Below are 27,966 nucleotides of genomic sequence, written 5' to 3'. Positions count from 1 at the left end.
CACTGTCGAACAGCTCTCACTGTCAGGAAGTTCTTCCTAATGTTTAGGTGGAATCTTCTTTCTTGTAGTTTGGATCCATTGCTCCGTGTCCGCTTCTCTGGAGCAGCAGAAAACAACCTTTCTCCCTCCTCCATGTGACATCCTTTTATATATTTGAACATGGCTATCATATCACCCCTTAACCTCCTCTTCTCCAGGCTAAACATGCCCAGCTCCCTTAGCCGTTCCTCATAAGGCATCGTTTCCAGGCCTTTGACCATTTTGGTTGCCCTCCTCTGGACACGTTCCAGTTTGTCAGTGTCCTTCTTGAATTGTGGTGCCCAGAACTGGACACAGTACTCCAGGTGTGGTCTGACCAGAGCAGAATACAGTGGCACTATTACTTCCCTTGATCTAGATGCTATACTCCTATTGATGCAGCCCAGAATTGCATTGGCTTTTTTAGCTGCCGCGTCACACTGTTGGCTCATGTCAAGTTTGTGGTCAACCAAGACTCCTAGATCCTTTTCACATGTACTGCTCTCAAGCCAGGTGTCACCCATCTTGTATTTGTGCCTCTCATTTTTGTTGCCCAAGTGCAATACTTTACATTTCTCCCTGTTAAAATTCATCTTGTTTATTTTTGCCCAGTTCTCTAATCTGTCAAGGTCGTTTTGAAGTGTGATCCTGTCCTCTGGGGTGTTAGCCACCCCTCCCAGTTTGGTGTCATCTGCAAATTTGATCAGGATGCCCTTGAGTCCATCATCCAAGTCATTGATAAAGATGTTGAATAAGACCGGGCCCAAGACAGAACCCTGTGGCACCCCACTAGTCACTCTTCTCCAGGATGAAGAAGAACCATTGATGAGCACCCTTTGGGTTCGGTCAGTCAGCCAGTTACAAATCCACTGAGTGGTAGCATAGTCAAGACCGCATTTTACCAGCTTCTTTACAAGAATATCATGGGGCACCTTGTCAAATGCCTTGCTGAAATCAAGGTAGGCTACATCCACTGCGTTCCCTTCATCTACCAGGCTTGTAATTCTGTCAAAAAATGAGATCAGGTTAGTCTGACATGACTTATTTTTCAGAAATCCATGCTGACTATTGGTGATCACAGCATTCCTTTCTAGGTGCTCACAGACTGTTTGCTTAATGATCTGCTCCAGAATCTTCCCTGCTATTGATGTCAGACTGACTGGGCGGTAATTATTTGGGTCCTCTCTTTTCCCCTTTTTGAAAATAGGGACAACATTTGCCCTCCTCCAGTCTGCCGGGACTTCGCCTGTTCTCCAGGAATTCTCAAAGATGACTGCCAGTGGTTCTGAGATCACATCTGCCAGTTCTTTTAATACTCTTGGATGCAGTTCATCTGGCCCTGGAGACTTGAATACATCTAAACTAGCCAAATATTCTTGTACTATCTCCTTAGTTATTCTGGGCTGTGTTTCCTTTGCTGAATCATTTGCTCCAAATTCTTCAGGTCGGGCATTGTTTTCTTTATCGGAGAAGACTGAGGCAAAGAAGGCATTGAGTAGTTCAGCCCTTTCTGTGTCCCCTGTTTGCATTTCACCATCTTCTCCTCTGAGTGACCCCATTGTTTCTTTGTTCTTCCTTTTGCTACGAACATACCCATAAAAGCCTTTTTTGTTGCTTTTAACCTCTCTAGCAAGCCTGAGTTCATTCTGTGCTTTAGCTTTTCTGACTTTGTGTCTACACGTGCTGGCTATTTGTTTGAATTCCTCTTTGGTGGTTTCCCCCCTTTTCCATTTTTTGTACACATCCTTTTTTAATCTTAATTCAGTTAAAAGTTCTTTAGATAGCCACCCTGGCTTCTTTAGGCACCTTCCATGTTTCCGTCTCATTGGTATTGCCTGACGTTGTGCTTTTAGTATCTCCCTCTTAACAAACTCCCAGCCATCATGAACTCCCTTTCCTTTTAGTATTGTTGTCCATGGGATCTCACCCAGCACTTCCCTAAGTTTTATGAAGTCGGCTTTCTTAAAGTCAAGAAATTGAGTCCTAGTATGCTTGGCTGCTCCTTTCCGCTGTATAGTAAACTTCAGAAGAGCATGATCACTCGCGCCTAATGATCCTTCCACTTCTACCCCACTAACCAGGTCATCAACATTGGTTAGGACCAGATCTAAAATGGCTGTTCCTCTTGTTGCTTCTCCCACTTTCTAGACAATGAAGTTGTCTGCAAGGCCAGTGAGGAATCTGTTTGACCTTATGCTCTTGGCTGAGTTTGACGTCCAACAAATATCCGGGTAATTGAAGTCCCCCATTACTACTATCTCCCTTCCTTTTGCATGCTTGGCCATCTGTTCCAGGAAGGCATCATCTATGTCCTCCGTTTGGCTTGGGGATCTATACTAAACTCCCACAATGAGGTCTCTGTTATTCTTCTCTCCCTTAATTTTGACCCAAATGCTCTCACTTTGGCTTTGAGGATCTAAATCTTGGATCTCTTCACAGGTATACACATCCCTGACATATAACGCCACTCCTCCTCCTTTCTTGTCTGGTCTGTTTCTCTGAAATAGATTGTATCCCCCCATTATTACATTCCAATCGTGGGACTTATCCCACCAGGTTTCAGTGATGCCTATTATGTCATATTTAGTTTGCTGTACCAAGAGCTCAAGCTCATCTTGTTTATTTCCCATGCTTTGCGCATTAGTGTACAGACATTGAAGTCCATTAATCATTCCCCCGTGTCTCTTATTTAGGATTTTTTCCTCCCACCACTAGGTCCGCGTGCTGTTTGCTCCATTTGGTCTATGACATTTGGATGATCATCTTCATTAATTGATAGACTCCTACCTTCAGGAGCACTGTCTCCCTTCCCCACATTAGTCAGTTTAAAGCCCTCCTGATGAGGTTTCTGAGATTTTTGGCAAAAACATTTCTCCCAACCGTTGTGAGGTGCAGCCCATCACTTGCCAGAAGTCCATCTTCAAGAAACTGCAGTCCGTGATCTAAGAATCCAAACCGTTCCTGTTTACACCATTTGCGAAGCCAGCTGTTCACTTCCACTATTTTCCCCTCTCTCCCTGGGCCACGTCGTTCAACTGGGAGGACAGATGAGATGACAATTTGTGCATTTAGTTGCTTCAATTTCCTGCCGAGAGCCTCGTAGTCTCTTTTGATCTTCTGGAGGCTATTGCTTGCAGTGTCATTGGTTCCCACATGAACCAAGAGGAAGGGGTATTTGTCAGTGGGTTTTATGATTCCTTGCAGTCGTTCAGTTACATCTTGGATCTTAGCCCCGGGGAGACAGCACACTTCCCGAGACATCTTGTCAGGCCCACAGATCACTGCTTCTGTTCCCCTCAGTAGGGAATCCCCTATCACCACTACACGCCTCCTCTTGGGTTTGGTCGGGGTTCTTCCGTGAGCTGTCCGTTCCAAGGTCGCCTGCACATTCCCTGAGGACTGACTTTGCTGCTCGTCTTCATATACCTGATCAACTGTAATGAGGGAGAGATCCTCAAATGGAGTCTGCTCTTCGTCTTCCATGCTAGGGGAGAGGACCTCAAAGCGATTGTGTATTTCTAAGCAATCAGAGTGAACCCTGGGCCTCCTACTTCTTTGAGTCACGTTTCTCCATATATCTGGCTCCTGTGTTGGTGAACTAGACTCCTTCTCAGGGGAGTCCCCTGTCTCCTCCTTGGTGGAGACGGTGTGCTCTGTTGCTTCCAAGAAGAGCTCCAGCTCTCTAATTCTTTGGAGCGTAGCTACACGTTCCTCCAGTTGCTGGACTTTGTCTTTTAAGAGGGCAATCAACATGCAATTGCTGCAGGTAAAGCTGCCTGCAACCTTTGGCAAGATGGCAAACATTGCGCAGGAATCGCAGGCGACTGCAGCTGCTCCCTCCCCTTCCATCTTGAGATCGTGTCGTTGGGGTTGGCTACAGAGGTCCTCCATCATAAAAAGCTTGAAGACAGGACAAATAACTTCCCCCACACAAAAAAACACCTAGATCTCCCCCAAGAAACGTTTGAGACTAGCTCCCCTAAATCTAAAAGATGGATCTAACTGCGCGCGCCGCTAATCAGCCACAAAGAAACACACAGACACAAGAAAACCCTTTTTGCTCCTTCTTCAACTGATGCCCTGCAAACTCTGATCTTAATATGAAATTCTATTGTATCATAGTTATACCAGAACACAAAGTCTGTTGGTTACACCTGAAGCACACCTTAAAGGTATGCTGTTACCATTCAAACTGGAAATGTTGCCAAATACTGCTTAGCTAAATATTACCATACAAATGCCCATAAAAGGGGTTAAGCTGATTAAACAACCTTTAAATATAAGAACTCAGGTCAAGATGTGAATTTAGACCTGAAGGAATCATTGTCTTTGAACAGTACCTTTATATATAAGGTTCCCTTGGCCGTAATCTATGTTCAATATTTACAATACAACTTTTATTTTATTGATGGAATTGATTATTTATTTGAGCAGGGTCTCATGGTTTTAAAAATGTTTATAGATCATATATTTAACAGACAGCAATTTTTTTGTGTGTTTGGCTTTTGTCAGGTCTGAAGGCATGCACGGAAGTTTCTGATAAGAATTAATGAGCCTCCGGGGGGTTTATAGTCCATTTATTTACAATAACACAGAGAGCGGCATCGAGCCCACTTCTCTCAAGACATCAGTTGCTCAGTCTGAATCTCCTGCCCTTCCGCAGCAGGATGCGCCAGGATGCACCAGTTCCCCATCATCCTGCCCCTGTGCTTCCGTTGCTCCTTAACCCTTTCCTCCCTCTTAATCCAAGAGGAAGGAGCAGCATCACCGCTGCTCTCAAAGGCAGAGCCTTCCAGACGTTCCCTCCCTCCTGGTTACCTAGCAAAGTTATCAGGGCTGTCTATTTCCCTCAACCTCCAACTGTGATACTACTGAATCTGCTATTCTCCCTGTTACTGGGAATCTTGAAGGAAGGGGCCCCCACTTCTTCTCTTCCTCCTTTGTTAAAGACTGCTCTGTCTGGGACTGTCTTTCTTCCTGGTCAGAGTCAGACCAGACTCTGGCATGCAACGCTGGCCAGCCCCTGACAGCTTTACAGCAATACACTGATGAAGGAAGTATTTGGAAACGGGTGTTTCATGCTAGCTACTCCATGTTTTTGCTCATTAGCATTTGTTGCTGAATACACTACTATTCACATAAAATTAATTTTCAAGTCAGGCTTTTTGTGCACTTCCCCCCCTTTTCTTTATGGAAGCAATTAACCCATCACAGATTCTTCCTTAAGCTGGTCTTAAAGAGGCAATGGGCTTGCAGCTACCTTTCACTTTGTAGCATAGCTGCAATTCAGCCAATGTTCCTTTGAAGAGTTCCTTGGCCCCCCCATCTTCCCTGGGCGCTAACTTGACATTGAGATTGGGAAGGGGCTTGACATCATGAGGGTGTCACAGGCCATACACTGAAAGATGGTCAGTGACCTACCCTGCATGAGGGGATATGGGGTGGGCTGCCTGCGTCCACATGTGTCTTGCGGGGCACCCCCATATCCCATTTACACTGAGGAGCCCTAGTTCTCCTGGCTGGGGGGCTAGGAGGGATACATGCCCAATGCCTAAGCCAAGGTCTTCCTATATTTGAAAGCTTAATAAAGTTGTGGCCAAATTTCCATTCCATAACACGTTGTCATGAGTCATTATTCCTTTCTGGTTTTCCCTGGGAAGGTTGCCACCTGGTCATGCAATGTTTACCCAGCCTAGGGAGACTTAGATGAACAGGTGGTGCCCTTCTATTGGAGGCAGATCTTTATATCCTTGCCTTGGTGGCCCATTCCACACATTTAAGGAGCTACCTAGGTAACTGTGCAGAGGTTATGGGATATGGTGTGGGATGTAATACATCAGTACAGTCAATTACAACATGCTTTGCTTCCTAGAGTGGACACTGTCAGGTGGGTGTTTAACTTCCTGTTCCCCCTGTAAGTGACTCAGCAGATGGGCATGGTTCTATAAAAGGGCAAGTCACGCAGTCATCTTGTCGCAGCTAACTCTCAGTTCATTCTTGCAACCATTTTGTTGTCTGCTGGCTCTCAGCCAGCAGCACATGGGCCCAGCCTCACAAAGGATGTAAGCCACGTTCTATGTTTGCAACCTGAAGCTTAAAGCCTGCCTTCTAGGATGTGTACTGTGAACAACTTGTGAGTAAACTTATTGTTATACTTTTAAAGGCAGACTTGTGAGTCTTTATTGTATTTTAAGAGGGAGAAAAGGGGACACCAGGAATAATCCATCTAGGCAAGTCAGATTGGATTAGTCATCTTGTAGAGATTCAAGATTATGAATGAAATTATGGAGAATTTCATTCTGGATTATGGAGAAAGCTAGAGAGTTCCAGAAAGACATCTACTTCTGCTTCATTGACTATGCAAAAGCCTTTGACTGTGTTGACCACAGCAAACTATGGCAAGTTCTTAAAGAAATGGGAGTGCCTGATCACCTCATCTGTCTCCTGCGAAATCTCTATGTGGGACAAGAAGCTACAGTTAGAACTGGATATGGAACAACTGATTGGTTCCAAATTGGGAAAGGAGTACGGCAAGGCTGTATATTGTCTCCCTGCTTATTTAACTTATATGCAGAATTCATCATGCGAAAGGCTGGGCTGGATGAATCCCAAGCCGGAATTAAGATTGCCGGAAGAAATATCAACAACCTCAGATATGCAGATGACACAACCTTGATGGCAGAAAGTGAAGAGGAATTAAAGAACCTTTTAATGAGGGTGAAAGAGGAGAGCGCAAAATATGGTCTGAAGCTCAACATCAAAAAAACGAAGATCATGGCCACTGGGCCCATCACCTCCTGGCAAATAGATGGGGAAGAAATGGAGGCAGTGAGAGATTTTACTTTCTTTGGCTCCATGATCAGTGCAGATGGTGACAGCAGTCACGAAATTAAAAGACGCCTGCTCCTTGGGAGAAAGGCGATGGCAAACCTAGACAACATCTTAAAAAGCAGAGACATCACCTTGCCTACAAAGGTCCGTATAGTAAAAGCCATGGTTTTCCCAGTAGTGATGTATGGAAGTGAGAGCTGGACCATAAAGAAGGCTGATCGCCGAAGAATTGATGCTTTTGAATTATGGTGCTGGAGGAGACTCTTGAGAGTCCCATGGACTGCAAGAAGATCAAACCTCTCCATTCTGTAGGAAATCAGCCCTGAGCGCTCACTGGAAGGACAGATCGTGAAGCTGAGGCTCCAGTACTTTGGCCACCTCATGAGAAGAGAAGACTCCCTGGAAAAGACCCTGATGCTGGGAAAGATGGAGGGCAGAAGGAGAAGGGGACGACAGAAAATGAGATGGTTGGATGGTGTTCTTGAAGCTACTAGCATGTGTTTGATCAAACTGCGGGAGGCAGTGGAGGACAGAAGTGCCTGGCGTGCTCTGGTCCATGGGGTCACGAAGAGTCGGACACGACTAAACGACTAAACAACAACAACAAGAGATTCAAACAAATCTACTGAAATATACTCAGAGTCGAGTGTGGATTTCATGCTCTTTATTCAGCTCATAGTAGCTAGGAATGGAAGTTCCCTCAAAGGTCTTCTTCATATACATTCTTTACACAATGGGGCCCACATGATTGGTTAATTCCGGGATTCTCCTGTAGGCCAATCAGGTTGCGGATTCACTTCCACCTGGAGATGGATTGGGTGGCTCCTGCGGACCAATCAGACTGCTGCATTCTGGAGCCTATTGTTCTAGGACCAATCAGACTGCTGCATTTTGGATCCTATTCAACTCAGTACATAGCATCTACCAACTAGCTTCCGTGAATATAGAGGGGATTTGCTCTGCTACATCACTCACTACTTAACAAATATTTCCTTGCCTATTACAGTGGTACCTCGGGTTAAGTACTTAATTCGTTTGGAGGTTCGTACTTAACATGAAGCACCACTTTAGCTAATGGGGTCTCCTGCTGCTGCTGCTGCGCCGCCGCTGCACGATTTCTGTTCTCATACTGAAGCAAAGTTCTTAACCTGAGGTAATATTTCTGGGTTAGCGGAGTCTGTAACCTGAAGCGTATGCAACCCGAGGTACCACTGTATCCTAAACATCCCCACAAAGGATGAGAGAGGAGAGAGAACTAGACTCCCTAGAAATCATCAAAACAATGATCAACATTCTATACGCTAAACAACGTTTCTATGAATGTGGAGGGGGAAACTCCAGATTACTAGCAAATAGATGTAGGAAAAAAGCACTCAAAACAAGAATACACTGCATCACCAAAACAGATAGCAACATAACATTCTCCCCCAAAGAAATAACCTCAGAATTTGTAGAATTCTACTCCAACCTATACACCTCCCATAACCCACCAGAGCAGGAAATCAGAAAATTTCTAGCAAGACTGACCATGCCTACCCTAACTGATGAGGAACAGGAATTCATGGACAGCCCTATCACCCCAGAGGAAATAGATGCGGTCCTCAAAAACCTGACACCACACAAAGCCCCAGGCCCAGACAGCTTCACAGCAGAATTCTATAGGAAATTCAAAGAACCTTTGATGCCCTACATGACCCGCCTGTTCAACGACATCATAAAAGGGGGGCCCATCCCTAAAACCTGGACCCACTCCAAAATAGTCTCCATCCCAAAACCACTAAAAGACAGCCTCAAAGTAGAATCACACAACCCAATCTCATTAATAAACCAAGACTACAAGATATTCACATCAATCTTTGCCAACCGCCTAAAAATCTTCCTACACAAGTTAATAGCCCCAGACCAGACTGGCTTTGTCCCTGGCCGCAATATAACAGACCCCATCAGGAAACTACTGAACCTGATCGAACACAGCAAGGCAAGTAAACTCCCAATGACAATTATGTCCCTAGACATCCTCAAAGCCTTTGATTGCTTAGAGTGGAAATACATATTAGCAGTACTAACTAACGTGAAATTTGGCCCCAACTTCCTACGTATCCTCAAACAAATATACTCCCAAGCCTCAGCAAAATGCAGAACTAACAATATGGATTCTAATACTATAGCTATCCAAAGAGGCATGAAACAAGGATGCCCGCTGTCTCCCTTCTTATTTATCCTGCCTCTGAAACCCTTAGCAATCCACATCCGAGCAGCCACAGACATCAAGGGAGTGGAAATAAAAGGCAGAACCTATAAATTAGGGCTCTTTGCAGACGACCTAATGGTCACAACACCAGACCCCATAAGCACAGCAACCTCCCTAATCAGAGAACTCAACACATTTGCAATGGTGTCGGGCCTACAGGTAAATTTTACAAAGTCAGAAGCTATGTGCTTCAACACCCCTCCGCACACCCAAAAAGAACTCACGAAGGAACTTAGCCGATGAGGAGGTTAAGGCGGTAACGACACACTGGGCCAGAGATTTCGGTCGTAACATCTACCTAGAAGAGTGGGATAAACTCTGGAAACAACATATTAAATTTACGGCCTGTGTGACACTTAAAGAGAATTTAATGAAAATGTTTTACCGCTGGTACCTGACCCCGGTTAAACTAGCTAAAATGTATGGATCCTGTAACAAATGTTGGAAATGCAAGGAGAGGGAGGGGACATTCTACCATATGTGGTGGGAATGCCGAAAGGTCACAGAGTTTTGGGAGAATGTATATAATGAACTGAAGAAAATGTTAAGATATACCTTTGTTAAAAGACCTGAAGCGTTTCTGCTAGGTTTGGTAGAAAAGGAGATAAAGAAGAAAGACTACAAATTGTTCCAATATGCAACAACGGCAGCAAGGGTCTTAATAGCTAAGAACTGGAAACAAGAGAGCTTACCGACAACGGAGGAATGGAGATCCAAACTATTAGATTATGTGGAGATGGACAGGATGACAGGTAAAATTAGATATACAAAAGATCAGAGGTTTGTTAAAAATTGGGAAAGCTTTACGAAATATCTGGAAAGCTTAAGTGATGAACAAATAACACTAGTAGGTTTCAGAGGTGCTCTGTAAGAGGTAAAGGGTAATGCCAAAAGAAAACGGATGAATGAGAATGACTTATGACATTACAAACATGGAAACGCGGATATATTGTTTACTGTCATTATGGACGATTCGTGGAACGACTGAAGGAAGTCTTTTTTCTTTCTTTTGGTGAATGATATGAGTTTGATACAGCTTATTTTGTGTTTTGACTTTTGTAAACCAATAAAAATTATGCATGGAAAAAAAAAGAACTCACGAAGGGCACCAAAATAAAACTTTGCCACACCAAGTTCAGATACCTAGGGGTACAAATAACCAGAAACCTCAATAAATTGTACCTCCACAACTACAAGCCCCTGGGGCGACAAATTAACAAAGACCTAAAGAGATGGAACAACATGAATTTCACTCTCTCAGACAAAATAGCCATGATCAAAATGATCACCCTCCCAAAACTAACCTACCTATTCCAAACCCTCCCAATCTGGATCCCCCCCAACCCAACTCCACAGTTGGCAGAGAAAACTACACTCTTTTATCTTCTCACATAAAAAACAGAAATAGGCAAACTACCCCCAATCCCATCCCCACCAATCCCCCTGGCGTACCACCCATTATTCCACCATGCAGCACAAAACCTCCAGATAAAAACCTGGCAAACCAAAGGTTTACATCACCTAATAGACTTTTATAAAAATAACAAACCTTTTTCAACACAAGAAATACAAGACAAACTAGAAGACACCCAAATGCCCTGGTTAGCACAACAACAACTACACACCCTCTTAAACAACCCAGCGGTAAAATCAGCAGCAACTAGGGCCCTGACATCTTTCGAAAACCTTCTCCTAACAACAAAGGGAAATGGTAAAGGGATGGTATCCGTGGTATACAAAATACTACTCCAAAATCCCACAAACCCCCTAGACACAATAAAAAAACAATGGGAGAATGACATAGGCTATGAGATTAACCCCACTCAATGGACCAAAATGTGGTCTAAACCCCCCTTTAAATCCATATCAATGAAAAGAAAAGAACTCACTCTGAAACTCACCTACAGGTGGTACCTAACACCAAGAAAACTAGTGCTAATACACTGAGGAACCTCACCAAAATGCTGGAAATGGTGCGCCTCCACAGGCACATACCTCCACATGTGATGGGAGTGCCCCCAAATCCAACTATTCTGGACAACAGCCATACAAGAAATATGTAAAATAACTAAGCAACTATTAGACACCACCCCAGAATTGGCCCTACTAATCATCTTCCAAGATAACAATGCCCATTTACACCACAAAGAACTCATAACCCACCTACTTTCAGCAGCCAGAAACACCATAACCAGACACTGGAGAGACCTGTCAGGAGTAAGCGTGGACCAATGCTACCAAATAGTATGGGAAACAGCCTTACTAGAAAAATTAACCAATAAACTGAAACTGACACGGGGACAAACAGAAGAAGACGCCTTCATCCCGGTATGCCTCCCCTTTATCACATACACAGCCCAACAAGACAATGACAATAACAATAACCCACCAACGGCATAAAAATCAATATGGCTAACCTGATCTAAAACACCCACCCACCCCACTCACACACCAAAACAAAGATCACTACAGCCAATCACAAACAAACAACCACACCATAGGCCAACCCCAACCTCTGTCACCACCAAAGAAACACAAATGAACAGCAGAGAACCAGCAAAAGTAACACTGACACGCAACCCTACATACATTAAGCAAAATAGAAACATCGCCACCCGACCCCACCCCCACCCCCACCCATCTCCACCCCTTTTCCCCCCACTAATGTCTCAACAAATGAATTTTTTAAAAAAAATGTTACATGGAAAAAATACGAGAGACATTACACATACTTCTGTAAAACAAGAAAATCTTTAATAATAATAAAAAGAAGTTGCACACCAAAAAAAATAATAATAAAGAAGATCAGGGAAGATTATATATTTTGTGTTCTCATATTGTACTTTTCTGTTCTGAACTGTCTGTGATCTGCTAATGAAGGGTGGTATACAAATTAAATAATAACAAAAATCCCAATTACACTCAAATTCCTGGAAGGACTTCCTGAGAACCTCACAGAATAGCCTCTTCTTGGATTGTCTGGGTGGAGCTACTGATGGGAAACGCATCTCACCAAAGTCTCCCAGGATGCTATATAAGCAGGCCTGGTGGCCCACATGCCATTCACACTGAATCCTAAAATGTGGGCCAAGATCTTCTTACCATTTGTGGGACTCCTTTGCGGGGCCAGCCTGCCACTGACTTCTTCCCAGGGTGATACACGTGAGTCTGCTTCTCTTTCGTTCCTCTTTGTAGCCTTCTCATGCATGTACCTGAAATCTGAGCATCTGGAACCACCCTTAGAAACAGAACAATAACAACCCTTGGATTCTCTTCCTCCAACTTTTCTGTTTATTTGCCAGCAGTAAACAGGATAGGCATTCCAAAGGGACAGATCCCATGGTTCCAAAACAAATACCCTTTTATTAACATTTGTAAGTGCCTGTTTCTGTGTGCTGAGACCTTTGTAGGTTTAGGGAACAGCAGAGACATTCTTCTGATAGGGGCAAAGAAGGCAGGGCTCTCACAAACTATGTAGCTGAAATTATTTAGCTGAGATTCCTGCATTACAGAGGGAGGTTCTATCACGGAGGTTCTATCTATACAGGGAACGCAGCTATCATTAAGCCTTGATTGAAGAACCGGTACAGTCCGATCTGGGATGGTCTTCCTCTTCCACCGAGCATGCAGCTTAGGGAGGGACGCACATGAAACAGGGGGACACCTGCCTAGCCAGCCAGGTCAGCCAGGTCAGCCCTGGCGATCAATGGGGTGACAGATGTCTCAGTCGGATCACCCTCACATCCGTCTTGAGACGTCTCCTGGGGCTCCCAAGTTCAATGATGTATGAGACAATGTGTGCAGAACTAGGTATACACACGATGGAATATTGGGTGTGGGCTAGCACTATAAAATACGGGTTGCATTTCCATTTTGTTGCCAACCTTTGAGTCTATTCTCTGACCTACTTACGGACTCTGATAAATCCAGACGTTCCAACTCTTACATAAGAAAATCAGATCTTTTGGTATTCAAATCAGATATTGAAACCCTTGTATAATTCGAGTGAGCAATATATTTATTGCAATAGTCAAAACAGATTAAGGTACATTGGGGGGGGACAACATCAAGTCAGGTGTAAATAAAATTTGTTCCCCCGAAATAACAGGGTCACATATCTCAAAAATAATAATTTCTGTCCAACTCAGGACCTTTATCTTAGCCCGACTGAATGTTTTTCCTTCAGCTTTTGTCAAGGGCAGATTTTTAAACATCCCCAGAAATGATAGACATTGTGGATGTTCTTTGAATGTGCCAGACACTATAGAACATATCCTTTTCTACTGTGCATTTTATAACCTGCTAGGCAAACGCATGCCACCTCTCCTTTTTGGGTAGTCTAACATCACGGCACAATGAAAGTACCCGATTAACCCGGAATTAACTGCAAGGGGGGGTGAGGTTTTGTTAATAGTATCTCTTGGAGTGCTAAATGGCACTATTCAGCAGGAAGAAATCCCAATGAAATTCCTCATCATTATATATTTTACATGGCTGTTTATTTGTATATATTTTAAATGTTTTAGGATGTTTTAGGATGCCCTATATTTGTAATGCCTAGAAAAGTTTTGATGACGTAAGGAAGTGAGCATTACAGGGGGTTAGACTATATGAGCATTGGGGTCCCTTCCCATTCTAGAATTCTATGATTCCATGAAAAGAGAATATGCATGGGAAAGAGGGTCAGAGAGAAGGAAAATCACAGGAGTGTAGAGAAGAACAGATGGCAGACAAAAGCAAGACTGGAAGGACGGAGATGAAAAGTAGAGGTTTCTAAGCTGCTTAAATCTTAAACAGTGCACTAAGCAACATAAAAACTGTAAAGCAATATCAGAAAAACCATAAAAACAGTAATATAAAGTCATTAAAAAACCAGGAATTTCATCTGTCTGTCTGTCTGTCTGTCTGTCTATCTATTCTGTTCCCTTAGGTGAAATATTCGTGTGCACTCTCTCTGCCTCTGTCCCCGAAGGCATGATGATTACGTGGGAGGAAGGTGGCCAATCTGGTAAAACCTCCAGAATCATAAGTGCAAGCATTGGTAGCACAGCATCAATCAGAGTTGAACTACAATTCCTTTTTTCGTGGAGGTACACCTGTCATATTTCCCTCCCTGATTCCCAAACTGAAGTCAATGAACCTGAAGGTAAAAGCTCTCAACAAAGTTGGGACGTAGTTTTCCTTTGAAAAGCATGGTTTGGGAGCGGGATGATTGTTTCCAGATTGCTTAAGATCCTCTCAGGGACTGACCATTTCAAGACTGCTTCCTCCTTAATTCAGAAATTTATTTCTGCTTTCCATTATGGCCTGTTGAGATAAGACTTTCCCCACCAGTTGCCATGATATCAGTGCTAGTATTGGCTAAAGACACAACTTGAAACTGCAGTCAGTCCGGTGGAAGTCTGAACAGTAATTCTCCTCTTATATCTGCAGAAAGGTTTTCACCATTTTTGAAAAATACTAAATGCATGTTTTTATCAGAAAGTAACAATGGGAGAAGGAAAGGAAAGAATGTGTACCCTGCAAGGGCCAAGGTGTCTCCCACAATAATTTCCACACCCATTAAAAACCATTCCCACCTCCAGCCAAGTATCCTTCTAACCTTCATCTGCCCGTTGATCATGTTTACCCAGCATAGGGTGACCTAGATGAACAGATGGTGCCCTTCTATTGGAGGCAGATTTTTATATCCTTCCCCTGGTGGCCAGGTCCACACATTTAAGGAGCTCTGTACCTAGTTAGCTGCTCCAAGAGCAACTGTGCAGAGATGGTATCATTGGATATGGGAAGTTTTTAGCTATCCTTGGTTTTCAAACCCAGCCTATACAGCAATACCTTCTCTGGGAAGGCTGGGGTGCTTTTTGTGCTGGACGCTTTCTTTATATATGTTGGGGGAAGGAGCTGTGTAAATATTCCTGGAATCTCCACTATCCCACCGTGTCCTCATCCAGCTCAAGGAAGCCCCATGTATGTGCCACAGATCTTCCTACTCAGGTCCACACACACAAGAACTTCAGTTAAATCCCCTTTGCTCCTTAAAGCTTTCATTAAGGATTTACACCCTCTATCTACAGATTAAAAATGTTTGTCAGAGAATCCAACAGAAAATAATCAGCACTAAATGGTGTCATAAATGTTGTCCATCAGTTATGTCTAAAATTAATAGCTTTTGCCTCTCCCTTTCTCTCATATTTTCCCCACCCCAAAACATAAAAAGACAAAGGGAACGGTCTCCATGAGAACCTCTATCGTGCCAACCATAAAGAAAGCAGCCTTCAGCGAGCACAGACAATCCTCACCGGCATGGTCATAGGGCTCAATGCAAGTGAAGTTTCTGTCCAGTGGGTGAAGAATGCCCTCCTTGAAGGTCGCCATGTGAATCCCCGAGTCTTGAAGGGCAGCATCAAGGACTCCCTCTTGGCCTTCAGCCAGGTGGTTGTCCCCTACTCTGAATGGAACAACGGCACTTCATACTCCTGTACGTTTACCCGCACAGCAGGCACCGTGGAGCCCACCCCGAGGCCTGAGGAGAAATCCCAGGGTGAAAAATGATGCACGCCCCATCCTCAGCATCACCACCTCTTCAGCCTATCCTGGATTAAATAATTTCCATGTATCCATGTTTGGCCTAAGGCTGAATAAAAGTGAGCAAACTCACTCTCTTGATGTGATCACTTGATTGAGGTGGTGGGTGGGTTCTGGAAAGAAGTGGGGAATGGACTAATCTCCCTGCCAAATCTTGTTGAAATTTGATTATTGTAGAAGCAAGGTATGTTTAGCACATAACCATGAAGTTCACGGGGGGGGGGCTTTTGGCTAGTCACTGTCTCTTAGCCTATCCTTCCTCACCAGGGTTTAGACTCTAACCAAGCACAGATTTTTGTGTCTCTCCTGCCCAGCAGAGCATGTCCTATAAGAGGAAAGGTCTCATCCCCACTGGAAACTTTAAAAGACAAGGCGAATGGTCCCCATGCTCATTTCTATTGCACTGCGAAGAAACCAGCCTTCAGCAAGCATAGACAATGCTCACTGGCTTGGTCACAGGGCTCAATACAAGTGATGTTTCTGTTCAGTGGATTAATAATATTAATAATAATAATAATTTATACCCCACCCATTAGGCTGGGCTTCCCCAGCCATTCTGGGCAGCTCCCAACAGAATTAAAAGTACAACAAAACATCAAACATTAAAAACCTCCTTTAAAAAGGGATGCCTTCAAATGTCTTCTAAAAGTCAGATAGTTGTTTATTTCCTTGACATCTGATGGGAGGGCGTTCCACAGGGTGGGTGCCACTACTGAGAAGGCCCTCTGTCTAGTTCCCTCATTGAGGGTCAGCATGTGAAAACCCGAGTATTGAAGGACAGCAGCAAGGTTTCCCTCTTGGCCTTCAGCCAGGTGATACTTTCCTACTCTGTCTGAATCAATGAAACCATGAAGCTCACCCAGAGGCCTGAGGAGAAATTCCAGGGAGAAAAATGATGCACACCCCTTCCTCAGCATCGCAAGCTCTCCAGCCTATACTACATCTTTCTCTTCAGCCTATCCCGGATTCAATGATTTCCATGCTTCATCTACAGATAAATAAAATCTCAATATCTCTCAGTTTAATGTACATCTCAGGGGTTCTGTAATGATAATATAGAGAGGCGTAGTAGTGTGTATGCTAACTTCAGCTCTTTGGAGAAACAGTGGGATACAAATCAACACTAGATGAAGCATATTCTGCTGTATCTATCCCATCTGGGGGCAAATTTCTGGTGAATGGGGCATGGGCCACCTGTCACTTTTTAGATTAGCAAACGGAATGTCCTGTTTTCTTCTTATTCTGCCATAGTATGATAGAAAGCTTTGTCCATTCATATATAATATTAAAACGATAGTTGCAAAATGCCGCCATTGAACATGTTGATTTCTGTTCCTTCCTGGAGTGTAGTTCCTATGGGGATCTCTTAGCCACCTGCTACTTATTATTATAATGCTGCAAGGAACAGTGGAGAGTCATTATCAAATCTCAAAAAAGGAATTAACAGATTTGCTTTTGGGGTGAGGTTGAGGAACAGCACTCAAATGGTAAAGGACTAAGCACTCCTAGGATCATGGAAGCCCCTATAATTTGTTCCAACTGCCCAAAGCTCCAAAGACTTGCCAGAGGTTACTAGAAAATGATCAATCAGTAAACCTGAAAATTGATATAAATACGCCCCCAAGCAATGTACACCTGAGAGTAGGTGAAAAGGCGGTCAGGGCTCTGTCACTTTCCTTTCATACGTTTCCCCTTTTATTCCACCTTACATCAGCTAACCTTGCTAGCACTTAAGGCATGCATTGGTGTCTCAGTCAAAGACATAGCTGATGTATTTCTCTTAAGAGATGGTGTCAGCGCTGCCTCAGGTCCTAGCTCACAGAGGACCAACGCCAGTTGCTCTATATAAACAAAAGTCTTTATTGTGGTTCATTGTTGGTTTGACATCCGTGGCGCTCAGCGCTACGTCTGAGTCCTTAGACCGGCGAAGCTCCGTCTGACTCCTCCCCGCTCATACACCAGTTCAAGAGCCGAGCTTTGCTCCACCTATCCCTCTCCTCCTTTTGCTCCTTTCTCCTCCGGGTCCTCCTGCCCTCTGGGGTTACCTCCTTCCTACTCTCTTCAGAGGCGGATTCTTCTGACTCCGCCCCACCCTTCCGGCGGGCTTTAGGACCTGGCTCCCAATCCGGGTTTTCTGCTGTCCCGCGCGCCTCCACATTTGAACTTGGCGCGCGCGCCCAGCCGCCTACTTTCCTCCTAACGGCTACACTGCTCCCCCCACTGCTTTCTCCTTCAGGGAGGCTGGCCGGACCTGCTCTTCCCTCCGCCCCTCCACTCTCTGACGGAGGCGTAGTCAGTCCAGCCTCACTCTCTCCTTCTGCAGGAGGCTCTTGTTTTAACCCTTGGGGTTCTTCTCTCTCGCTACGCTCTGGTGGGGAAGCTACCCCTGATTTCCAGCTGCTGCTTGGAGACTCCCCACTGGCCCCCCTTGCCCTGCCTTTGGGGGCCCCTTTCTGGGAATCCTCTGATTCGCTGGAGAGACTCATGGAATCTCTCTGATCACTGGCATACCCTCCTGAACTCCCCTCAGATTGTTCCCCTTCGCTCTCTATCTCCTCCTTCCCCTGTGGCTCAGTGCCTGAGCCCATGACAGATGGGTTAGCAGAATTAGCCACCAACCTATGTAGACTGTTAAGTCTGGTAGTTTCTGTTTCTGTACAGAGGAGATTCTCAATCTAGAGGGAGCTGGGAAAACACTTCCAGAGAATCCAGGCGAGCTGGGAAAACACTTCCAGAGAACATCCACTGCAGGGAGCAGGTCTAAGTGCTGTGGACTCACAACTTAGAGCTGTCAGCACCAAACTCAGTTCCAAAAGTCAGCGGAACACAGCAGAGTATGAACCACACGAACAACAGCTCTGAAGTATAACTTCTTTTATTATCTACAGCTACTGCATAAACTAACTAAAGACTAATTGGAGACACTGGACTGCATGAGTGTTACAGCTGCTTGAGCAGTCACCTTATTTATGTACAGATAACACTCAGACTCCCACGGGCTGGAGCGGAAGAAGCAATGAACAAAATCCGCCCCCTCCTTTCTGAAACATTGTCAGCAGATGCTTTCAATGGGAGGGGTGAAATATCCTCACCTGTGATCTGCTAATGAAGGGTGGCATACAAATGAAATAATAACAATAGGCAAACTTCCCCATAGCTATTAAAATTGCCCCATAGCAATTACACACAAGTTTCCGGAAGGATGCTATATAAGCAGGCCTGGTGGCCCACATGCCATTCACACTGAATCCTAAAATGTGGGCCAAGATCTTCTTACCATTTGTGGGACTCCTTTGCGGGGCCAGCCTGCCACTGACTTCTTCCCAGGCTGATACACGTGAGTCTGCTTCTCTTTCGTTCCTCTTTGTAGCCTTCTCATACATGTACCTGAAATCTGGGCATCTGGAAACACCCTTAGAAACAGAGCAATAACAACCCTTGGATTCTCTTACTCCGACTTGTTTGCTTCTTTGCCAGCAGTAAACGGGATAGTCATTCCAAAGGGATGGATCCCATGGTTCCAAAACAAATACCCTTTCATTAACATTTGTAAGTGCCAGCTTCTTTGTGCTGAGATCTTTGTAGGTTTAAGGGACAGAAGAGACATTCTTCTGATAGGGGCAAAGAAGGCAGGGCTCTCACAAACTGAGTAGCTGATATTATTCAGCTGAGATTCGTGCATTACAGCGGGAGGTGACATCAGGGAGGTTCTATCTATACAGGGAGCGCAGCTATCATCAAGCCTTGAACGAAGAATGATACACTCCTTCTACCTGGGATGGTCTTCCTCTTCCACCGAGCGTGCAGCTTAGGGAGGGACGCACATGAAACAGGGGGACACCTGCCTAGCCAGCCAGGTCAGCCAGATCAGCCCTGGCGATCAATGAGGTGACAGATGTCTCAGTTGGATCACCCTCACATCCGTCTTGAGACGTCTCCTGGGGCTCCCAAGTTCAATCATGTATGAGACAATGTGTACAGAACTAGGTATACACACGATGGAATATTGGGTGTGGGCTAGCACTATAAAATACTGGTTGCATTTCCATTTTCTTGCCAACCCTTGAGTCTACTCTCTGACCTACTCTGTCGAGTTGCAGCTCGGCATCCAAAGAAAAATCAGTCTCACACCATGATAGGTTCCGAAATATGGCTGCTCCTAGGGCTAATGCAGCACAGCTTTTATTGTGTGAAATCAGAAAGATACAAAATACAAGCCAAGCAATTTGTTCTAGCCAGCAGATAAGGACCTTCATGCGAGCATCAGGCCATGCTATGTTAACCAATCATATAGGACAGCACGAGCTGTTCACGCGCTGTTCATGCTCCAAGGATGCTTCTAGCTATGAAATCACCCTGCAACAATAAGAACTTTGCTCATGCTCTCATGTACAAGCAATCATTTTCCCACATGTCCCCTTTTCTTGTTTATATTATTAGAGGAAAAGAGGGACCATTAGTCCAAATCGTACACTTCATTGCCTAAGCGTCTACACTTTGCAACATAAACTCCTCTTGTAACCCCTGTGGTGGGCCGTGGTCGGTACCACCATGCAGTGCATTGGGAAATCAAAGAGGGTATACATTGAATGCAACAACACACCATAATGAAGCCAGCAATACATGCAATTACAATCAATAATATTTTTCTTAACCATAATCCATTAGGCAACTGTCAGGGCTGCTACCCAGTCCCAGCTCACATAGGACCACACTACCAGCGTTCACGTTATACAGGTTCCATTTTCAAACTGCAATGTGCAGCCCTACGTCTTCTATGTCAGGCCGGCGAAGATCCGTCTGAGTTTCCGCCTCTAGCACACCAGCTTAATACCCTAGCCTTGCTCCACCTCCTGCGCCTCTCCTTAACGTCTCTGGGTCCTTCTGCCTGGGGTTTCCCCCTGCTCTCCCCCCTTGCTCTGACCGCTGGCGCTCCCTTCTGGGAATCCCCGGACTCACTGGACAGGCTCGGGGATCTCAGGTCGTCATCCCCACTCATCCCTCCTTCGTATTCCTCCCCCTCGCTCTCTGTTTCCTCCCTTCTCTGCGTCTCTGCTCCTGAACCCCTGACAGCAACCAAGAAAATAAGCAATCCCATGGATCAAAACCTTCAGGTGGATTCAAAGGATTATGGGCTATCATTTGTTCCATATAATCAATAGTAGCAGAGATATTGGTCGATTGATCAGTTATATATACATACAGCAATGAGAATGAATTAAGGCACAAATTTCACCTTTAGATGCAAAGATTACATTTAAAGCATAAAAAAGTTTATAAAACAACTTCTCTTATTTCTGACATTTCTTTGTTAATCATTTTTAAAGCCAAGATGGTGGAATTGAACAAATTTTCTGTCCAGTTTGCCAATTTATGCAAATCACGGTAATTCATGGCTGCACCTAAAGAAGGCAGAAGGGACCTAGAGATAGCTGTCCCTGTATATTGAGAAATAGGTGATTGTACTTCCCTTCTGTTACGCAAACGGACCGCTGGGAGCTTATCTACTTTATATATCAAGGGTACTACTATACCTAACGTGCAGGTACCAGAAAAGGCAGAGGGGATTTCTTTGTAGGCACGTGTGCCACAAAGTAACCATAAATCAGATTGAAGCAAACATGTAGTTCTGCTGCTCTTTCTCATCCAGTCGAACCAAACATAAAAGTCTCTACACGCAGCTTGTTGTTCATAGGTCATGTAAGTTGTGACATTATTAACTAAAACCTTTGGTCTGCCACTCATGGTTGTAACATTAAGAAAACAAGAAGATCCATTAATGTATTCATATGTCCAATTACAATATGGATAATGACCTAAAAATTTTTTGCTATTGTGATTAAAATGAAAACAATAAGGAGCTAATTCTACAAGCAATAGAAATACAGGAGGTAAACTTATGCGATTATCCTTCATATTATTGCTAATCTTATATGAAGCATTTATAGGAATGCTAGAATACCACCACCAAAAAAAAAAAAAAAAGGTTCAAAGCTTTGAGAAGCTTTTTTAAAATCATTTTTCTCAGTAGCTAAAAGGCACTAGCCAAGCATATTCCGCTTGCTGTAGCCAAAAAGATTGCAACAAGGTCGAGAACAGAGCCCATTGTCGCAGGCCTTGCTAAAGAACCATATTGCAACTTTCTGTCCGGGAACCATGCCAAAGCACAAGAATGAAACAACTGGAACACACTAAAAACCCCTCACCCCCTCCCTTGCCAAGAGTCCACAATAGTTCCAAGACAGCCCTCTGTACATGCTCAGGGGAACACATCATAAGGCAGGACTCCTGAGGGAGGAGAAAAAAATATCTGGGGGGTAAAATCCAAGTGATGTCAATAAGGATGAGGATGGTAAATTAGTCCAATGGCTGTTTCTGAGTAACCTGTGTGATATTTCGTAGCTCGATTATTGGCATGTAAAAACCACAATCCAGGAGAAGTCACACAACCATTTCTTCAGATACAGGAGCCCATTTGCTGTAAATAAGTCTGATGTATTGCTCCTTGTACTGCTGAGTCAAAAGTCCAAGCCCAATGAAGCGTGATGACACAGATGGGATGGTTGCTATTAGGAGGCAGCAAAACTGTAATGATGTTTGGTGGTTGAAGTGGCTTCCCAAGAAAAAGGGGGGCCAATGCAGTAGGGATGAAGATGGCCTTTCAACGTGCCAGGAAACACTGGAACAGCTGTGGAAGAGCCTCTTCCATTGCAGAGGTGATTGTGATCTTGTCTGCTGGATCCTTATGTCCTTTAAGGGCAGAAAATAGTGGAGACAAAATAGAGGTGGGCAGGTCCAAATAACTCTTTATCCAATTCAGCTGTCCAAGAATTTGTTGTAAATCCACCAGTTTAAGATGATCAGGAAACTGTAGTTGAGGCGTAACTGGAATGGCTGCAGATGCTGTCAGCTTGTGTCCCAGGTACGTAATAGGTAAAGTCCGCTGGATTTTTTCTTTAGCCACTGTCAATCCAACAGGTTGTAGCCTTTGCAGGATTTTGGGACACGGCGGAGGACAAGGCCGTGGCTAGCAGGCTGTGGCTAGCAGTGCCCACTGACTGGCAGGCTTTAAGCATATCAGCAATGGCTATATTTGATGTTGCCATTAGAAGGCGCAGCTCTTGCTTACAGTGCTCATTTGAATTATCAAACACAAGCTGGCGTACAATCGGTTCTTGTGCTGCCAGGTCCTGAACTTGCCGCTTGAAGGTATTATACAAGCGATCAACAAATTGTCCATAGAGCTTTGCAGGGCCCTGTCTGATGCTGCCCATTTGGCCATTGCGCTCATTCCTGTCATCAGGGACAGAGGCCAGAGCCTCTTGGGCTGAGGCTGTGGTGGCTGCCCAATACATAGGATCAAGGGCCAACTGTTGGGCAATAGGAAGAAAATTTCCTCCTCCCGTCAGCCCATCGAGAACATCGGTTTGGGTCAGCATGACGGGGGCTGAGGGTGCAGGAGCAATCACAGGAAAGAGATTAGGAGTTGTACAATCAAAACCCAACAATGGGGCAGCGGCGTGGAGAGATTCTTGGAGAGGAGTAGTAGAAGCGGTGCCAGATGCCTTGGGCGGAGGAAGTGGGAGAGCGGGGGGTGCTGCAGAATTTGAAGAATGCAGGGGAGTGACAGGAGGAGCCGAAGGGAAAATGTCCGGCGGTTTAGGAGGTAGGTTTGAGGCAGGCAAAGCGGGAGCCGGGAGGGCGGGCGAAGAAGCTGTTGCAGCAGCCAGAAGAATGTTTGAAGGAGTTAAGCACGACATAGCTTTGTAGACGTTACTCCAGGCATGCAAAACCTTGACATCAATCTGAGGATGATTTTGAAAGAAGCGTCCAATTTTTTTCCAATCGTCTAACTCCCAATTTCCGTCCTGGGGGAACCAGGGGCAGTGAGTGTCCAGGGCTTTTATAAGGGACTTAAGGTCAGCTTTCCGAACAGCAAGGTTGTTACTGGCCAAAAGGAATTTAAGGTCTTTAAAAAATTTTTTCTGTGGTGCAGAGAGAGACTTTCCCATGATTGCAAGAGTTGCAAAAAGAGCAGGGAGCACTTACCGGAGGGATCCTTAGGAGGATGAGGGAGGCGCCTTTTGCCCTGTCCGGGCGGAGATAAGTGCTGATAGGTCCGTAACGTAGTCCAGAATCACATTCACACGGGAGCTCTCACCAGGGATCCACTACGTGGATGAACGACGCGTCTGCAGCCCTTGCCAGGCGAGGTGAGGCTGAACGTTGTAAAACAGCATGAAATCCAAAAGAAATCACACGGGAGCACTCACCAGGGATCCACTACGTGGATGAACGACGTGTTGGTGAGTGCTGAATAATGAAAAACAACGTGAAGTCCGAAGGCAGTCACACGGGGCACCAATTGTCGAGTTGCAGCTCGGCATCCAAAGAAAAATCAGTCTCACACCATGATAGGTTCCGAAATATGGCTGCTCCTAGGGCTAATGCAGCACAGCTTTTATTGTGTGAAATCAGAAAGATACAAAATACAAGCCAAGCAATTTGTTCTAGCCAGCAGATAAGGACCTTCATGCGAGCATCAGGCCATGCTACGTTAACCAATCATATAGGACAGCACGAGCTGTTCACGCGCTGTTCATGCTCCAAGGATGCTTCTAGCTATGAAATCACCCTGCAACAATAAGAACTTTGCTCATGCTCTCATGTACAAGCAATCATTTTCCCACACTTACGGACTCTGATAAATCCAGAGGTTCCAACTATTACATAGGAAAATCAGATCTATTGGTATTCAAATCAGATTTTGAAACCCTTGTATAATTTGAGTGTGCAATATATTTATTGCAATAGTCAAAACAGATTAAGGTACATTGGGGGGGCAACATCAAGCCAGGTGTAAATATAATCTGCTCTCCCAAGATAACAGGGTCACATTTCTCAAAAATAATAATTTCTGTCCAACTCAGGACCTTTATCTTAGCCCAACTGAAAGTTTTTCCTTCAACTTTTGTCAAGGGCAGATTTTTAAACATCCCCAGAAATGATACACATCGTGGATGTTCTTTGAATGTGCCAGACACTGTAGAACATATCCTTTTCTACTGTCCATTTTAAAATCGGCTATGCAAACGCATGCTACTCCCCCTTTTTGGGCACAATGAAAATATTTGATTAACCTGGAATTAACTGCAAGGGGGGCTGAGGTTTTGTTAATAGTATCTCTTGGAGTGCTAAATGGCACTATTTAGCAGGAAGAAATCCCAATGAAATTCCTCATCATTATATATTTTACATGGCTGTTTATTTGTATATATTTTAAATGTTTTAGGATGCCCTATATTTGTAATGCCTAGAAACGTTTTGAGGAAGTAAGTAAGTAAGCATTACAGGGAGTTGGACTAGATGAGCACTGGGGTCCCTTCCAATTCTGCAATTCTATGATTCCATGAAAAGAGAATATGCATGGGAAAGAGGGTCAGAGAGAAGGAAAATCACAGGGGTGTAGAGAAGAACAGATGGCAGACAAAAGCAAGACTGGAAAGACTGAGATGAAAAGTAGAGGTTTCTATGCTGCTTAAATCTTAAATAGTGCACTAAACAACATAAAAACTGTAAAGCAATATCAGAAGAACCATAAAAACAGTAATATAAAGTCATTAAAAAACCAGGAATTTCATCTGTCTGTCTATCTATTTTGTTCCCTTAGGTACAATAGTGGTGTGCACTATCTCTGGCTTTTTCCCCGCAGACATGCTAATTACATGGGAGGCAGGTGACCAATCAGATAACACCTCCGGCATCATAAGTGCAAGCACTGGTAACACAGCACACTTCAGCCTTAAACCACTAGACAATTTGGAGGTGGGCACCTACGTCTGTCGAGTATCCCTCCCTGAGTCTGAAACAAAAGTCAATGAACCTGAAGGTAAAAATTCTCGACACAGTTGGGACTTAGTTTTCCTTTGAAAAGCACGGTTTGGGAGTGGGATAATTGTTTCCTGATTGCTTAAGATCCTCTCAGGGACTGACCATTTTATGACTGCTTCCTCCTTAATTCAGAAATTTATTTCTGCTTTCCATTATGGCCTGTTGAGATAAGACTTTCCCCACCAGTTGCCATGATATTGGTGCTAGTATTGACGAAAGACACAACTTGAAACTGCAATCAGTCTGGTGGAGGTCTGAACAGTAATTCTCCTCTTATCTCTTATCAGTCCCTGAATCCCAAACAAAAGTCAATGAACCTGAAGGTAAAAACTCTCGACACAGTTGGGACTTAGTTTTCCTTTGAAAAGCATGGTTTGGGAGCGAGATGATTGTTTCCAGGAGCAACTGTGCAGAGATGGTATCATTGGATATGGGATGTTTTTAGCTATCCTTGGTTTTCAAACCCAGTCTATACACCAGTACCTTCTCTGGGAAGGCTGGGATGCTTTTTGTGCTGGGCGCTTTCTTTAAATATGTTGGGGAAAGGAGCTGTGTAAAAATTCCTGGACTCTCCACTATCCCACCTCATCCAGCTCAAGGAAGCCCCATGTATGTGCCACAGATCTTCCTACTCAGGTCCACACACACAAGAACGTCAGTTAAAGCCCCTTTGCTCCTTAAAGCTTTCATTAAGGATTTACACCCTCTATCTACAGATTAAAAATGTTTGTCAGAGAATCCAGCAGAAAGTAATCAGCACTAAATGGTGTCATAAATGTTGTCCATCAAGTATGTCTAAAATTAATAGCTGTTGCCTCTCCCTTTCTCTCATACTTTCCCCACCCCAAAACTTAAAAAGACAAAGGGAACGGATTCCATGACAACCTCTATTGTGCCAACCATAAAGAAGGCAGCCTTCAGCGAGCACAGACAATCCTCACCGGCATGGTCATAGGGCTCAATGCAAGTGAAGTTTCTGTCCAGTGGGTGAAGAATGCCCTCCTTGAAGGTCACCATGTGAATCCCCGAGTCTTGAAGGGCAGCATCAAGGATTCCCTCTTGGCCTTCAGCCAGGTGGTAGTCCCCTACTCTGACTGGAACAACGGCACTTCATACTCCTGTACGTTTACCCACACAGCAGGCATCGAGGAGCCCACCAAGAGGCCTGAGGAGAAATCCCAGAGTGAAAAATGATGCACACCCCTTCCTCAGCATTGCAAGCTCTCCACCCTATACTACATCTTTCTCTTCAGCCTATCCTGGATTCAATGATTTCCATGCTTCATCTATACATAAATAACATCTCAATATCTCTCAGCTTAATGTACATCACAGGGGTTCTGTAATGATTATATAGAGAGGCGTAGTAGTGTGTATGCTAACTTCAGCTCTTTGGAGAAACAGTGGGATACAAATCAACACTAGATGAAGCATATCCTGCTGTATCTATCCCATTTGGGGGCAAATTTCTGGTGAATGGGACATGGGCCACCTGTCACATTTTAGATTAGCAAATGGAATGTCCTGTATTCTTCTTATTCTGACATAGTATGATAGAAAGCTTAGGCCATTCATATATAATATTAAAACGGTAGTTGCAAAATGCCGCCATTGAACATGTTGATTTCTGTTCCTTCCTGGAGTGTAGTTCCTATGGGGATCTCTTAGCCACCTGCTACTTATTATTATAATGCTGCAAGGAACAGTGGAGAGTCATTATCAAATCTCAAAAAAGGAATTAACAGATTTGCTTTTGGGGTGAGGTTGAGGAACAGCACTCAAATGGTAAAGGACTAAGCACTCCTAGGATCATGGAAGCCCCTATAATTTGTTCCAACTGCCCAAAGCTCCAAAGACTTGCCAGAGGTTACTAGAAAATGATCAACCAGTAAACCTGAAAATTGATATAAATACCCCCCCCAGCAATGTACACCTGAGAGTAGGTGAAAAGGCGGGCAGGGCTCTGTCACTTTCCTTTCATACGTTTCCCCTTTTATTCCACCTTACATCAGCTAACCTTGCTAGCACTTAAGGCATGGATTGGTGTCTCAGTCAAAGACATAGCTGATGTATTTCTCTTGAGATGGGTTAGCAGACTTAGCCACCAACCTATGTAGACTGTTAAGTCTGGTATTTTCTGTTTCTGTACAGAGGAGATTCTCAATCTAGAGGGATGCTTTGCTGATTAGATGTTGTGGCTTCTGATAGCTCTACCTTTGTTGCTTCCTATGGGGTACAAAGTAGATACTCTGGAGTGTCCCAGAAATGATCCCCACCCTGTTCCACATGAGTGGTCCCAGCAAGAAGCTCTCTTTATTGGTGAAATTGCTTCTCAGTTAGTTTACCATTCTCATGTAGTTTCATTCAGTGAACATCCTTCTCAGAACCAG

The 27,966-nt window shown here is 44.3% G+C and overlaps 1 gene segment (V, D, J or C); it reads left to right on the top strand.

Annotated features, from left to right (window-relative positions):
- Positions 1–18,903: 18,903 nt before the first annotated feature.
- On the top strand, positions 18,904–26,968 carry LOC309516118 (Ig gamma-1 chain C region-like). The segment is given in 3 exons: positions 18,904–19,022; positions 25,356–25,574; positions 26,436–26,968.
- The last annotated feature ends 998 nt before the right edge of the window (positions 26,969–27,966 follow it).

Source organism: Podarcis vaucheri (assembly GCF_965113315.1).
Source record: "Podarcis vaucheri genome assembly, chromosome: 13".
NCBI classification, from domain to species: domain Eukaryota; kingdom Metazoa; phylum Chordata; class Lepidosauria; order Squamata; family Lacertidae; genus Podarcis; species Podarcis vaucheri.
The sequence above is the reverse complement of the archived record's forward strand: the minus strand, read 5'-3'. Positions and strand labels throughout refer to the sequence as shown.